The sequence below is a fragment of the Spodoptera frugiperda genome, chromosome 7, assembly GCF_023101765.2.
Source record: "Spodoptera frugiperda isolate SF20-4 chromosome 7, AGI-APGP_CSIRO_Sfru_2.0, whole genome shotgun sequence".
NCBI lineage: Eukaryota > Metazoa > Arthropoda > Insecta > Lepidoptera > Noctuidae > Spodoptera > Spodoptera frugiperda.
This window is the reverse complement of record NC_064218.1, coordinates 6,602,346-6,619,655: the sequence shown is the minus strand read 5'-3', so window position 1 is coordinate 6,619,655 and position 17,310 is coordinate 6,602,346. Positions and strand designations below refer to the sequence as shown.

Here is a 17,310-nt window from a genome sequence, read left to right as displayed (position 1 = left end):
TTTAGGGTTCCGTAGCCAAATGGCAAAAAACGGAACCCTTATAGATTCGTCATGTCTGTCTGTCTGTCCGTCCGTCCGTCCGTCCGTCCGTCCGTCCGTCCGTCCGTCCGTCCGTATGTCACAGCCATTTATTTCCGAAACTGTTGGGCCTACATAGTTGAAACTTTGAAGGTTGATGTATTTCGGTAACCGCTATTCGAATTTTGAATAAAAATTAATAAATTTAAAAATTAAAAGGGGGCACTCCATACATGGAACTGATTCAAAAAAAATTTTTTTCATCTAACATATCCATAATGGGTGTCTATGGATAGGTCTTTAAAAAAGACATTAAGGTTCTTAAAACCATTTTTCGTCAAAATTAACCGTTTGAAAGTTAGACGCTTCTAAAGTGGAAAAATGAGTGCCCCCCCCCTCTAACTTTTAAAATAAGAGAAGGAGAAAACAAAAATAAATATATGCTGTAGATTTCAATAGAAACTAACAACGAAAATTGATTTGAACCAGATATCATTATTAGTTTTAAGAAATAAAACATTTTCAAAAACCGCAAATATAACTTTGTCGTTCATACAAACACTATGTAAAACCAAGTTATTTTACAACTTTTATATTATGTCATCTACTTGCTGTTACGGAATCCTTCATGGGCGAGTCCGACTCGCACTTGGCCGGTTTTTGTTTAGGGATCGGATGGACCAAGGCCGTCTTCCATGATTTCGTTACGCCTAAAGAGTAAGCTCATTTTATTCGGTCCAAATTTGTACAGTCGACTCTATCTAAAGGTTCCCTCTCGGGGCAGGACCACTCGTTAAAGGTTCCATCCCCACTATCACTACTTTCTCCGATCTTTAGTTGCGAAAAAAATATAAAATGGTTGAAATATTTACAAAATATTTATATTATTTATTGTTTAAAATTTGCCGCCCCCTAAAAAGTGCCGCCCGGGGCGGGCCGCCCCTGCCGCCCCCACTACGCTACGCCACTGAATCTTGATGCATCTTTGTTACTATCGAGATGAGACATAAGGTTATAACTTGTGAATGCAATATACTTTTAAAGTAATCATTATGTAGGTACTGGGACAAAGTACTCGGGGGTTACTTCGATTATTCGAAAATTCCTTCGGTGCCTACTTATAAGGTACCTATCTAATAGTTTTCACCTCTGTATGCCGCCATAAAATGTCAAATGTGGTAGTAATTGATAATACGTGCAACTACCTACTTTTATAGGAGGGGGGGTAAGGTTGGTACGAGTTGTATGATCTAGTAGTGGACAGTGGACACACGCACACATATTTTTTTATACTATAATCTTGTAACTGCGCTCTAATGAACAAAAGGAGGCGTAGGAACAGGAACAAGGTCGGCCAGCCCAAGGTGCTGTGCACCACTGCATTGCACCACTTGTATGTACCTATAGCCAGTACGCAATATACGTACGGCAATACGCAAAATAGAAAAACACTTTTATTTCCAGTTTACCTCACTAATTTTGTAAACCTCATGTGGGAAATGCTTTTTTATCGTATAAGCTGGTAAACGAGCAGACGGGTTCACCTGATGATAAGCAATCGCCGCTGCTTGCACACCCAAAACACCATAGGCGTTACAAGTGCTTTACCGATCTTTTAGGGGTTAGGTTAGGTTAAGGGTTAAAACACTCCCTCAATCAAGCGTTGTTTCACGCCGGATTTCTGTGAGGCCGTGAGCATCACTCCGGTCCATGCATTTGGTGCCGAAGCATGGCTCCACACTTAATGCAACGCTTTAGATAACATAGGTCAGACGTTGTTGGTAAATGTAAAAATTATAAAAAAATCCAAACGAGGTAGTAAGAGTGTCTTACTCCTTATATCCACTGTTTCCACTAATTTCTACCAACCATCCATTCTTGTGTGTCACCATTTTTCTATTGCTGTTCCAAAATCAGTAAATTCAAGCTCAACAAACTTGCAATTCCTATCTCACAGGCTAGAAGACTTTTTCTGCAGAAACAGAAAGCACTTGAACACGTTCGCTACTTCACTCAGCTAACTTTTTATGCTGTTGCAATATCAACCATCAATACCTATCATTGTTACGGACTTTTCATGAGAACTTACACATGTTGACATCATTACATTAGTCCCATTAATATAACTAGCTCTATTTCTAGGTTGATAGGTACTAAATTAGTGTGGGTTGGAATTGTTTTACATGTTCCAGTATAAAGTGGGTAAGGTAATACTTTACCTACCTACTTTTATTTTAAGCTGTGTTGTAAGATTTGTGTCTACCGTAGTGGTTAGCTCATTGGAATTAGTGAACTGTGCTCGGAAGATGGGTAGGTAATTGGTATGGTACCTACAACTAGCATGTTTTCCTATTCAAGTAATCCATCAACAACGCAGTTTTATCTCCTTTAATAATCAGTAGGCCATCGTAGAGCTGGGTCTTGTATTGAAGAGACTGGAGAGGTAATTTAGTCAGTAAAGCCTCGTCCCCACTAGAAACATTTGTCGAGAATAGTATCTTAGAGACATCGGGCGATGTCGCGCACTTTTATGCCGTGACATAAACTGTTCCTTGTCGCACACTCACTGTTCCTCTGGAGACGAGGCTTAGGAATGACACCTAAAGGCTTAGAAATCATTGTATGATTTACCTCCTCAAAAAAAAATCCTAGAAAACACGTTACGTTTAATTTATTTATAATTATATCTGTAAAACAATGTGTAATCTTAAAAAACCGTGACGATTGAAGCTCATGACAGAAAAACCAACGAAGAATAAACCTGAAAAACGATTAAACTGAAACAAATACAAATAGGCAAGAAAAATGAAATCGATGAGGACAAACACCTCGTTACCAGTCGTACCTCTTCCACGCTGATTTTACACGCTTTGAATAAATTAGGTAGTTAATCCATCGGTCTCATTTAAATCTTAGGTAAACAATTTCTAGACTTACATAATACAGAGTTGGTATTGACGGTGCATTTATACAGATAGACAATCTTTAGGGTGCTTTCCCACCAGAGATGTGCTATGCTACGTTGCTGTAGACGCGGTTACCAAATTTCATCAAAATCCGTTGAGTAGTCATATGATAGACGGACAGACATACAAACAAACTTTCACATTTGTAAATACTTAAGTGTGATTTTGACCATGAATCAGTGAAGAAAATGATCTTCTAATAAATTACGCGCAGATCTATATAGTAGCTACATAAGTACCAGAGTAACTACATATTTTGTCTAGACAATTAATAGGTACACTACACTCACAAGATGCATCTCAATACTCCTTTCTGCAGTAGAATATTCTAGAACGTCGTTCATCCCAGCATAGATTATTCTAATATTAGACCGCAGGACCTCCGGACTCCTGTCACCTACACTACACAGAGTGGCCGTGAGACGACGACGACGGTTTAAAATTGTTACTTTAAATAGCCACTTCCTTTGGCGGTGATTGTCATAGGAAAACGTCATTCATTAGATGTGTATGGGACTTTATAAGTTAGTACCAGTTCGTGATTTTAAGGATACCTATTGGCAATGATGGTGGTGTAATAGGGTAGGTAGGTATGTAAAATCTGTTGTTTGGATGTTTGTGCGTCAATCACGCTGGAGCCTGAAACTACTGAATAGATTTTGATGAAATTTGGTATACGGATAGGATATTATGAGCTGACTTGGGTGATAGGTTAGGATTTTTATTCCACGGAAACGCGGACAGAAGCTAATAACTTAATAAAACATTTAAATAAAACTCTTTCCTGCCACTTACTAATTTGCTTCCCAACCAATGACCCGTGACAATCCACTCCCTATGGGCCTCCTTTACATAATTTTGCCATAATCTCATCGCTATTTGTTTAACACATAAGTAGATTTCATTTGTTTTATGAGCATGTTAAACTATTTACATTCCGTACATTGAAGACTATTAGGTACAATGGTGGTCTCATGCGCCTGACCACCACTAAGTTAATGTTGGCTTGCACTTGATAAGATCCGCTTTCTAACCTGAAATTGACAAACAAAGCAGGCAAAGGCCAGTGCTGGAGCAGGTAGCCAAACAATATCAAACGCACCACTGACTAAGGGATTACACATGTTGCGTCACTAAGCTGCGACGTTATCGCTTTTCTATTAGTTGAGACATTTATGGGGTATGGCTTTAATGTTTTTGCTGGATTCAAGCAATAAAATTTTAAAATGATCAGGAGGATCTGTCCTCCACTGTACAAGTACACGGCTATTGTTTAACAATTGCCTGTTTTGCGGTCAGTGAACTTGTTTAAAAGCTTAAAATTCACGGTTGTCTTTATTTGATTTAAGTACTTGAGGTACCTACACAGTTCGCTGTTGCGAGGTGACTAGGAATGGGATAATTTTCAATGAGATGTACATAGGTAGGTAAGCTAAGTTCGAATTCTTCTGAATAGAGAAAAGATTTTATCCACTCCAATTTGGTATGTTCTAAATATATTCTAGGTTAAATAGTAACTCTCCTTATATTATATTATGTGATATGCCAAAACAAAAACAATTATTTTCACTAATAGAGACCTTATATATAACCTTTAACATGATACTCATATTACCAACTTACCAAACGATCAAACCTGCTATGTCTAAAAATCTTTGAAGAATCTCATCTGCCCATTAAAGGCAGATTCCGTTAACACCTGCCCACAAAATGAGTCACATAACACTTAAAATATTATTACATCACGACCTGAATCAGGAATCAGGTTGAAGAGTGAGTAATCCTTAATTGGGGCACAAGATATCATCTTTATACTATATCAATGCAAGGATGAAGGATCGTAGTTTGTAGTGCTTTTTAGTTAGTCTCTGTCTACCCTTTTTTTGAGGGGGCAAAATCATCCAATGACTTGAGCAAGGCGATAGGGAGTGTCAGACTCTTACTGATTAAAAATCACCCCTCCTGCTTTTCGAGCCGGAGTCCCGGTAAACCCGTTAGGTAGTCCGCAACTCCGGATTACGCATCAGCCCCACTGGGCCCCATTTATTGTGGTCTGATGGCTTCTCGAAGCGCGTGCGGAATGTGACGCTTCGTAAGCATGTGTCTCTGTCCCCATGTCTGACCCTAAGAGATAAAGTAGGGTACCTTGTGTTGGTGTATTGCCAACTTACTTATATTAAGATCGTTTTTTTCTGATCTCAGGATATAAAAATATACATAGGCCCTTGTTCCAACGAATCTGAATTCTGCTGTGGCATCGCGGGTGGAAATCCTGTCCTGACGTTATTAATTTAGTTAGTTAAGTAATCTTCTTATTTATTTCGGTGCGTCACATATTAAATTTAGGAAAATAAAGCCGTCTTTGAACCAAGTATTCATATTCAAATCGCTCCAATTACAAATAATGAGCGAGTAAATTGGTTTAAGTGCCGATATATCAAGTTTCTAATTCACGGCTCAGTTGCCTATACCATTATACTACTTCTAAAAATAAATTCTATGTAAATCACGTAATAACTTATACACATGAATTTTATATTGTTAAACTCTAACAATAGCCAATGTTTTGTTATTTGTCTAACGAGGGAAGTAATTAACTGACTAATGGGAAAAATATTTTTGAATAACGACCGTGAATAGAAAACTATAAAAGGCTCTACTTATAGAAAAACATTTGACGTACGTACCAAAATAATTGGTGTAGTTTTAAAAATATCATTGACTAATGCCTTTCTATGAATATAACTACATACAATATTTTCGTAGGTAAACAACGAATAATTTATACTTTTTTTGAAGGGAGAAAATCGGCCGCTGATTTCTCCCGCCTAGGGTGAGACAAGAGGGAGTGTCAGACTCTTACTGAATAAAATCCACCCTGTTCCTACTACCGCTATTCGAGCCGGAGCCCCGGTAATCCGCTAGGTAATCCGCAGCACCGCATAATAGTGGTGCCTGGCCTAACAAAAATGTTAAAAATAATATGATCCTTGATCAACAATAGGTTGGGAACCCTTGTTTTAACTAATACGAGTGTTTCTGATACGAAACACCTTGAAGACAAGGAATTTGGATACCTATTAATGTAAGTGTACTACTAATTCATCCCTTTGTTTATTGTTGTCCAATATATTTAAATATTAGAGATTTTTCGTCGATTCTTTCAACACTTATCATTAGTAGGTCGAACTATAACCATTATTAAGAATACCAAACTGTTTCTTACGTTTCATCACTACGTCATCACACAAGGTGAATGAATTAAAATATACCTAGTAACTATTTAACAATTGGTTCGCTATTTGATTGGTCGTCTGAAAATCAAGTTTTAGCTGAAGAAGAAATAGTGATCTAAAGAAGAAATTTAAAGAAGAAGATATATGTACTTAGGTATCATTATTATAAAGATGGCAATGGCCTTGCCCTTAGCCTTAAGCCCTTTCGGCGACATTCTACATTCTTACCTGCTTAAATCAAATGCGAGATCCTAAGCTGAATAAAACAATAGTTATTTAACTTCTCTATTACACGAAATCAATGGCTATTATAGTTACCATTCGGTGATTTCGATAATAAACAACAACATAAATGGTTCAGCTCATAATTCGAATTCAATTTAAACCTATTCGAAATGACAACCGATGGATCAATCGGTACTTACAGGTACTATATCGATTTATTAATCGATTCATTCAATCATATCAATAAGAGGAAGTATCGATACTCCAGCAAAGGAATGATCAGATTGTGACCCGTTTACATTGAAAATGCGATCACGTACTAGCCGACACTAACTGTTAGACTTTGATTTCCATTGACTATTCACCATAAACATTCCTACGTGTGCTAAGCTAATAGAAGCAATGTATTAGCACTTTAATACCGACGTGTGCAAAGAGTCCATGGCTAATAAAGTTAATTGAATTAAGCTTGAGATGTGCAGTGTGCTATGTGCCATTAATGTCACAGTTTGAGTTTATGACTCGTTTGCAAGCTGTTTCTTTTATTAAAGAAATACTACAATGATTTGATTAGATTTATTGTATGTTGGTAGTAATGTTCCTAACATAAATTTCTGTCAGCAGTCTTTGATTATCGCTTTGATCAATAATTTTATTGGCAAACGAAACTTAGAACAATTTGAATCGAGATTACGCATATTCGAGATATTCATTATTATGTTATTGTCTTACTCACGTAATTGTTTCACGAGGAACTCGACTAGTTTAGACTCAAGTGCCTCTAGCATCCCCTCAAAAAAAACGAGCATGGCTTGAAACTAGTCGAGTTAGATTATGTTAAAGTATTTCATTAGTAACAATCAACAATCTGCCGGCTTCTATTTTTCCTGAGAAATACAACCCGGGTCTTTTCAAGGTCAGAGTGAATAGATACTTTCTAAGTCTGTGTGCTCCATCTTCGGCCACATCTTCGCTTCGCCGTTCTGGTAGTAAGCGGGTTGGTGGCCAAAAGCAGACTTATCAACGCTAAAAAGTAAGTATTAGATAATGCAGTAGGTACATAGGGGTCAACGGCCGCAGTTGTCGTGAACAACGGTAGCCTTTCAAGTGTAAGCTGTCTTTACTGAATTTCAGAATGTAAAAGGATTGGATGTATTTACCTAAGTAAGTCTAAGTTTAGTATTTAGATTGTACAATTTGCTTTGGTTATGTTTACTTAAAAACTTATAAGTTAAATATGCAAGGTGCAACAAATGTTTAGAAAATTTTGTTGTAAAATTGTAGAAAGTTTTTAAAGTATTCTATAATATGAATCATTTTGTATTTCGGAGAAAGGGGCAAAAAGAGAATGACAGTCCCCTCTTCCTAATCAGAAATACGGTTGGAAAATAACGGAAGGGCGATTCTCTATTTCGAGGTCAAAAACTACGAAAAGAAGTACCTAGGTACTTTTCAAGACTTTTTCACTGCAGGTAAAAAATTGTTAATACATATTGTTCATTTCATCCGTCCGTACCTTCGGTCGTGGGATAAATGCGACCTAACACGACAACCTTGAAAGGTTTTTACTCATTATGCCTTCATGAGTAAATTCTCAAAGGTCACCACCTCTCAGCATTGTTCTAACCAGAGACAGTCACGAGGATAGAGGCGCCACAGTACAGGTAAGGAAACAATTTTCTTTCAAATCTGAGAGATAACTAATAAAGAACTCGACCAAAATGTGGGAACAAGGTCATTTAATCAGCTGATACAAACGAGTTACGGCAGACGGCAGCCCTCTGACTCACGCATGCGTAGTGACAAACTCTCAGAATTTATAACAAAATATTCTAGAGAAATGTAAAAGCGGTTGATGAATGTGACCGCAGAATTCTTCAACGTTGTCTACAGAAGCGGGTCACTGGCTCGGAATTTCGCATGTCAGCGACGTGTTGTTGGCACATTTTTGCAAAGGAAATTGTATGTTTCCATAGAGCTAAGTATCGGGGTGGTTGCCAGAAATAAAGCTGCAGTGCAGTAGTGAGCTTGCAGCGGCAGACTGCGGTGTGCTGGCTCACCATTCATTGTGATGGCGGGAGGTCGATACGTCGCCAGTGTCGCCGCGCCTTCTCTGGTGCGCGGTCGTAATTTGCCGGCTGCCGGTCCGCGCCGCTCGTCTGACATTTGTGAGCACTGCGCAACCGACTGATATCGACAGTGAAGCCTTTATTTATAAACAAATTGTAATTACTTGTGCTTTTAATTATTTTATAAAGCAAGTTTCATTCATGATCGAAAGTTTCAATACTTTGTTTAGTTATGATAGTGAAATTAAAGACGATACAGTATTTATTTGATGTTTTACGTGAAAGCGCACGTGACGACAGACAGTATTACATAAATATTAAATAATATGGACACAAATTTATTTGTGAGCCGAATGATCAGTAAGTACCCATGTTATTTTATGCACCTAGAATGTTATTTGTGATAAAATTGGCATTTTATTTGATGAAATGAAGACACGTCGTTTCTACACAGATAAGGGCTATTAAAATGATTTATTAACAATGTAAAGTTTTGAAAGCAGCACCTGATAAGAGTATAAATAACAACATACTTTTAAAAGGTAGGTACATAGTGAGGAGATTTTAAAATAAATCCGCAATTATAGGATCGACTCACAATTAAATGCAAACGTTACAACTTTTTTGAATAATCGATTATATTATGGATTTCTTTGAGAAAGCTGCTCAGGATAACGATTGAAATCATTTGCCAGGACAAAACATGTGTAGTGTGATGAAATAATCAACCTGCGTAGAGACGTGGAGGTTACAAGGCCATTGTGAATTAATTTCTGATGACAGAGGATACTTGGGAGCAAGCATTCAAACACCCACACGTTCTCTCGCAGTACAAATATGACATACTTGTTTATCAAATTAAGAAACCATATAACAATGAGGTAACAACATGACTATGGCAAAAAATAATCAATTTTAACATAAATAAAGTCCTGGCAATCAAACACTACCGAATAAAAAAAAGATTTTGTTTATTACCTTCTAAAAAAACGATTCGAATTTCGAAGATCAGCTATAAAAATCTTTGTTTACCTACACACACGTGCTTACTAAATAAATAGTGTTCTACTTACCTAATTATGTTAAATAGTAGTTAATATTATGCTGATAACAGATGACAAATCTTGATTGGTAAACAAAATTTAATTTGACAGAAACAGTAAGAATTTGAGGTTATAATTTGTAATGACAGGGTCGTATTCTAATGTTAAAAAATAAAAAAAATCGTATGAATTTTCGATTCGATTATTTTGTTTGTAGTTTTGTAATGTAATTGTGTGCTTTAAATAAAAAAATACTCGGTTCATAGACAGGTAAACGACATGTCATGTTACGTGCAATAAAATCCGAATGATCGGTTTGCGTGACTAGCTTTTGTTTAATTTTATATCGAGACAACAACACAGACTATTGTATTTAGTTACTGACTAAAATTACATATTGAGGACTATTTAAGGAGAGGGCGTAGGTCTATGTATATTTTTTATGTTACTATAATTATTATCTAGTTATTGTTCTATTCTTGTTGGAACTACCATTGTCATAATAATGCATTATTAGAATTTTGTGTGGAGTTAACAATAATCTGAGCTAATATGCTAAATACTGCGTAACATAAAAGTAAATTTATTTTATTTTTTTAATCTATTATCGAACAATATTTTTAGAAACGAGATAAATGTCTAGGCCGTTTATTGCGTTACGGAAAATAGGCACATACGATTTATTTACTATGTAAATAATGTTTTGTGATCGCTTGAATCAATAATAAGACAGTAAAAGTCGAACGTCTGTACATTAAATATTGTTCCAATAAACTAATAGGAGGCAACTAAAGAAGAGTTAGGCCTGACAAAAAACCAAAAATTATTATTTGGGTTTTTTGTCTGTCTTTCTGTCTGGTACGTCATAACTCCAAAATTACTCAAAGGATTTGAACGCTCTTTTATACAATTTGACCAACACTCGGGCGGAGCCGCGGGTAACAGCTAGTTATGAATAAAATAAATGTTAGCGAAACCTTTATAGGATAATATTTGGACGAGGTCAACACGTGTCGTCAAATAGGCAGTTGCTAACCTTTCAGAATGTGCTAGAAATTAAATCGTATGCAACATTGCGCCCACTATTATTTATAGTCAAAACAAATCATTAAATCGACGGATGTAAAAAGTTAGAGACACTTAAAAACATGTCAAGGTCGATCATCAAATAGAATTGTTTCCTACTCATCTAACCTTTGTTTTTTATTTGTGGTAACATTGCAAAATTAAATTTAAATATAACCGCTATTCTAAATGTAAGATTAATGAATAAACGTTTTATCTCATAGAAAATTATTTGAAAGTCGTTGGTTATATTGAGTATGACTGCACGGTTGGCGCGGTGACCGGCTGCAGGTCCGGCGGCTGGTTCGATTCACACACGGAACAACTCTGTGTAATCCATAAATTGTTGTTTCGGGTCTGGGTGTCATGTGTATGTGAACTTGTATATTTGTAAACGTACCCACGACACAGGAAAAAAATCCTAGTGTGGAGTAACGTTTTTATGAAAAGTATGACACTCCTTATCATTCAAATATTTTTGCGTGCATACCTTTAGCTATCTAGACTATTTTAAGTAGGTTTATCACCTAAGCATTAACAAAGTTATTACTGGCTGTTAAAAGTCTTTAAATTTTTTCATAAATCAAGTAATAAACATTAAAAATATTTGTCATGTTTTAATATTTGTTAGGTTTTAATGTGTATGGCCATCAAGAATAAGAGTGTGTACCAAAAATCAGATTGATCTGTAGTCAAGAAAGAAAAGAACCTTCAACTATTAAATTTGACCCAAACAAACAAACAGGTCAAGGTAAATAAAACTGTTTAAAATAAAAAAGAAACCATAGTTGCAAACAAGGATTCTACCATTTATCAGAAATATGTCTTTTTTTAGGGGGGAAAATCATCCAATGATTTCTCCCGCCTTGACTCTTACTGACTAAAAACCACCCCGTTCCTTCTCCTGCTTTTCGAGCGGGGGCCCCGGTAAATCCGCTAGGTAGTCCGCAGCTCCGGATCATCAGAAATATGTCTATGTTTATTTATTGATTACTTAAGAAATACCTAGGCATTACCTAATTGTTTCAGTATTAGGTAATATCGAAACAATTCATCATTGTTACCTAAAACTCTCCTCTTCTGTCAATTCAAATACAATATTTAAATTAGTGTTACGTAAACCATTATTGATTATTATGTTCAGATTTAGAATAAAATTCCTATCAGCAAATAATTGCGTAACTTATGTTTAGTAGGCAGAATAAATTATGAAAACCGGTAACTTTTGTCAAGTTGTATGTAATGCGTCGTAATCGTAACCGTCCTCATTATACACGCGTTTGTTTCTTGTGGAGCACCGCAGATGAATCTTTTTAAGAATATAATTATATTATTGTCTATAATTGGCATAAGCACATGATCTTGTGTCTTCATCTTGTCTTTCTTTAATTTTGGTGTTTATTCTGTTGACGTGCCTTATAATCCACCGTAGGCCGCATCATCACTTACCATCAGGTGAGATAGCGGCCAAACGTTGACCCACTAAATGCAAAAAAAAAAACGGGGTTATAATAATAAATGAATATAGTGATCTAGTTACAAAATTAGAAAAAGTATTCTCATTATGTACTATGTACCTCTACTTATTATTATTACTCGCTAGCCCCCTGTTTTGAAGACATAAACATCATTACATAAATGCAAGACGACTTCTTTTTAAAAAGATACTTCACTAACCATACCTACTTTTCTTTATTTATTTCTTTAGTACTTAGCAGTTCTATCTCCACCACTAGGCCACCTAACTAATTGAATTTATAATAGTTAGTTAATTTATAATCCCAAAGACAAAAACAATAATAGTAATGAGGAAAAATAAATAGTTATAGTCAGCTAAAATTATGTAACTAAAATAAAACAAATTAATAGATAAACAATTAGTTTTTCCTTGTTTTCAACAGCTTGCTTTTGTTCTAGCAGACTATATTTAACTGAATTGATTGAAGACAAACGTCACCCATATAAAATAAACATATCTAATAATATCTCCATCCAAATGACTAAAACCGAGACCCCTTAGTTATTCGGCAGTTGCAATTTCGCTCTCTTTTTAAAAACTTAAAAATAAAACAACACTTACTAAATGCTATTTTTTATGGTATAAGCCGGTAAACGAGCAGACGGATCACTTTATGGTAAGCAATCGCTGCCACCCATAGACACCCGAAACACTAGAGGCGTTACAATTACGTTGCCGGCCTTTTGGGGGTTAGGAATTTAAGGGTTGCTGGGGAATCGGGGATTGAGAAATTTGGGAAGGATTTAATTGGACTCCGGTAACCTCACTCACACAACGAATCACAACCCAAGCGCTTTTTCACGCCGGTATTCTGCAAGGCCGTGGTATCACTCCGGTCGAGCCGGCCCATTCGTGCCGAAGCATGGCTCTCCCACACTTACACATATAATTATTACTCTAACTATACAAGCTTCAAGAACACGAGCCTATTAACTAATAAGTAATAACAAAGAGCTATGAGTCATCTTGAACGAAGTTAGACGAACTGTCACAGATGGGTAATCTCTTCTATCTACTTACATAAGTTCGATACTTCGATACAGATTGAGTGATAGTGATTGATTCTTAGACAATTTGTCGTGGACTTCTGAAATATAACTAGCTAAGAATAGTTATTTTTATAGCCTGCTATTGTCGGCGTAGCTTTATCAGGCTTGTTATTGCGAGCCAGATAGATCCGCGACTGTATCTTACATGAGCCTCAATCGAAAGGGGTCATAAAAAAAATGTTTTCAAAAATGAACGGACATAATAAACTGCAACCTGACCCCAAGGAAAAGGTAACTGCGTCTGTAAAATTTTTGGTGAACTGCTATCCCTATATTTTCGACAAATCCTCTATAAATAGGGAGGCTTTTATCGTATCGATCCCGGTTGTCGTATCGGTCTCGTTTAGACCCTCGCGGCCAAGTCCGGCCCTGCACTCACCTGTAAACAAGCATACGAAAATATTCTAATTCATCGCCGATCGTGGGGTTTTCCGAAATTTCGATTATTCACGCAGACATAATTGGACTGCCCTATTGTTCCACAGGTCGCGAAGAGGTATTGTTGAATAAAAAAAGGAGTAAAGGTTTCGGTTTCGAATCGGACACAGATCTTTCATTAATATAATAATAGCTATACATGTACGTTTTAATTAATAGCGGTGGTGTATTGATTTTATTCCCGATATGATAAGGCTCAGTAATTAATAATAACAAAACCTACGCATTAGTTAATAATAATCGTACAAAAACCATGACGTAAATATTGATTTTGGTACATAACTATTTAGGTACTTACTAATTTAGAAAGCTGAATAGTTTGTTTGTTTGAACGCGCTTAACTCCGGAAATACTGGTCCGAATTGGATAATTCTTTTTGTGTTGGATAGTCCATTTCTCGAGAATGGCTATAGACCATAAATCGCTACAATCAATAGGAGCCGAGCAAAGTCGAAATCGCGTGGGAATAGGTAGTTATCAATAAATATAATTTTGTATCTTAAAAACAAATCTTATTATCTCTTCATGACACCTGAAATTATTCTTTTCAACAAAGTAGACTTTTCTGTTGAAAAGAATAATTTGTATAGAGCCACTAACAATAATATAACCATATTTTTAATAATAATACCGATGCATAGGTACATACAATACAATGCAATTTGATATATTGAATGATGCTGTGTTAAATGATTACAAATTACAATCATACTTCATAGTCAGTTTCGCTATCGGATTTGCAAATGTGAGTTCATTATCGTGATGAGCTATTAATTATGGTTTGTGGAGCTCATTATTGACATTATTATTGTCGACTAACTAATTATATTAATAATGTACCTATTGTAACGTTTTTTGGCTTTATGAGTTATTAACATAATATTATGTACCTATGTAAGTATCTACCGTGGTTATAAAGTAAATTAAAAGTACCCTTAACCGACGAGCATGCGTGAAAAGACTTACGACTGTGAGTGAATGAGGTATGTAAGATTTGTATAGCGATTGGCGTTACATTATCTCTGCCTACTCCCTTGGGAGACAGGCGTGAGGTTATCTGCCATATCCACTCACTGATGGGGCTCAGTAAGGCTGACACCCGATCCGGGGCTGCTCCGGCTCGAAAAGCAGGAATAGGAACGGGGTAGTTTTTAGTTGGTACGAGTCAAACACTTAAACAAGTACCTAATTTACAGTTAATGAAACAAATGCAACTGCCAAATCAAAATAAACACCCAAGGTTGCAACTGCTAGTGAGAATAGACTAGTTTTGAAACCTAATGACTACGTACAAGACGGATAAACAGAGAGAAAACATGACGCCGTGGGAAACTTGCAAACATAGATAGTTAGTTTACAAAAAGCGTGTAGACCGTCAGTCAATTAATTTTGTTGTAGCAATGTTTAAGTAAACAAACACAGGATCTGAAAGTAGACTGTTTCCTTGGTTTAGTGTTTACTGTTTAGATGATCGAGCAAAAAGTCTCACGCTTATTACTCGAGCAGGATAACTTATAACGGGGATAAAAATGTTACAGGTTTCTTAGATTTTTTGAAATATTCCGTAAAACAGCTCAGTAACACCTTTTTTACAAATTCATCTAGTGACGTTTTTTTCTTTTCTTTCTTTTTAAAAATGTGTTGCCCCACATTATTTTCTTCTGTGTCGTGGGTGCGTTTACAAACATACAAGTTCTCATGACACCCAGACCCGAAACAACAATTTGTGGATCACACAAAGAGTTGCTCCGTGCGGGAATCGAACCCGCTACCCGTTGCGCGGCAGCCAGTTGCCCAGCCACAGCACCAACCGTGTAGTCTAGACTTCTCCCGCCTTGTGTGAGGCGAAAGGGAGTGACAGACTCTTACTGACTAAAAACCACCCTGTTCGTACTCATTGTTATCGAGCCAACAAGACAATACCTAATACTTACTACATGAATAGCTGTGGTCTATGTTGGCATTGTATGGAATGTAAAATTAGCGTGAAGCCTCAGTACAGTGTTAGCATTTACTAGAACGTTACGCGAGCAACTAAGCTAGGAACTAATTGGATTCATGGTATCTGAATACATAGGAAGGAGGTAATAAGGACTATATTTGCGGACAAAAGGAAAGAAGGAATAATCTTTGAAATATGATTATGGAATACTCGATTAGTGTAGGAGACAAATATTTGTATTATCTTGTTACGGTTGTGAGTGGTTTGGTATCGATAGGCTGTTTGTGGCTGCCACGGTTCCCACGATATGAGGAAAATAGTTTTGTAAAAGATTTTTGTATTGCCACCCTTTTTCCATTGGTGGATCTTGTTTTGTGCGTGGAAAATAAAGAATGGGGAAATTTTGAAAGCGTTCTTATTTTTGATGTTTATAAGGATCGTTATTGTCGTAGTCCATGGTTGTTATTGCTAACTAAACTATTATTTACGTAAAGATAACGTTCCTTTACGTTAAATTTATATCATTAGGTAGATACCACATTAGTGTGGGAGAGCCATGCTTCGGCACAAGCCTCACAGAAAACCGACGTGAAACAACGCTTGCGTTGTGCTTCGTTGTATGAGTGAGTTCATCGCCTGATATCTCCCCTTCCCAATTCTCGATTTTTCAACAACCTTTAAATTCCTAACCCCCAAAAGGCCGGAAACGCCTCTGATGTTACAGGTGTCCATAGACGGTGGCGATTGCTTACCATCAGGTAATCCGTAAGCTCGTTTACAGACTTAAATCATATAAAAAATACACTAACTAATAAACATTAGTATATGTATATGTATAGTCAAAAAGTTATTAACCTTAGAATATTAACAGTGAACTATTAGTTATAAATGATTTCAATCTATAGTGGCTACATTTAAAAAACACAAACATATTAAAGTTAGTCAAAACCAAAAAAACAATAACTGGTACCTAATAGTAACTATAAATAAAGACACTATTTCTCAACTTTGTTCGTAGTGTTAAGGGAAAAACATACCTGAAATCTAGGTTTAGAGCCTCAAAGATGATGAAATGACTACAACAATATTAGCCGCGGCCGCAGTAATATAGCGAGTTCAAAGATCACATTCATAGGTACATAGCCAAATGGTGACATATGATTGCCTAACTGACAACTCATATGAACAATGAAACTAGCCCCATCAAAATTATATGTCCCTTTTAAAATAACTTGTCTTTTAACAACTATAATTTAATGCATTATAACGTCTAGTTAGTTGGTATTAAAGTTCATATTTGCACACAAAAAATAGATAAAGCGAACTGTTTCGTCCAAAACGGATGTTTGTAATTAGGTATGAAATACTTGGGAGTTCAATCTCCTCTATAGACTTTAGTAATGAGATTTTTTATTTTTTAATCAATTACAACAACTGTTTATACTGTACTGAATTTGATTTACGTTTATAGTACCTAATCGAAGCAAGAGTGTGTTTAGCGCTCTGATTGGCCGGCTCGAATAAACCAACTCGTTTCAATTTCGTTAAATAAACTCGTACTAGGTCTGTTCAATTTTATTCTATGCACTCATCTTCAAACAAATCGACTTTATAAAAGATGGTATCTTTTATACCACATTTTCTTTATCATTTTCTCATGAAAAGCAACTTTGTTATCGATATAAGATCTGCTTTCTCTCGTTTTAATTATTATTAGTTACTAAATTTTTAAACGTAATG

The 17,310-nt window shown here is 36.1% G+C and overlaps 1 protein-coding gene across 3 annotated transcripts in view; it reads left to right on the top strand.

Annotated features, from left to right (window-relative positions):
* The first annotated feature begins 8,462 nt into the window (after positions 1-8,462).
* Positions 8,463-17,310, top strand: part of LOC118266339 (carbohydrate sulfotransferase 11) — a 63,963-nt gene continuing 55,115 nt past the window's right edge. Inside the window, exon 1 of one of the 3 annotated variants that reach the window (XM_035579750.2) lies at positions 8,463-8,878. The gene's annotated coding sequence lies outside the window, so the exon portion shown is untranslated. The remainder of the gene's footprint in view (positions 8,879-17,310) is intronic. The other 2 variants (XM_035579749.2, XM_035579751.2) reach the window with 2 other exon arrangements.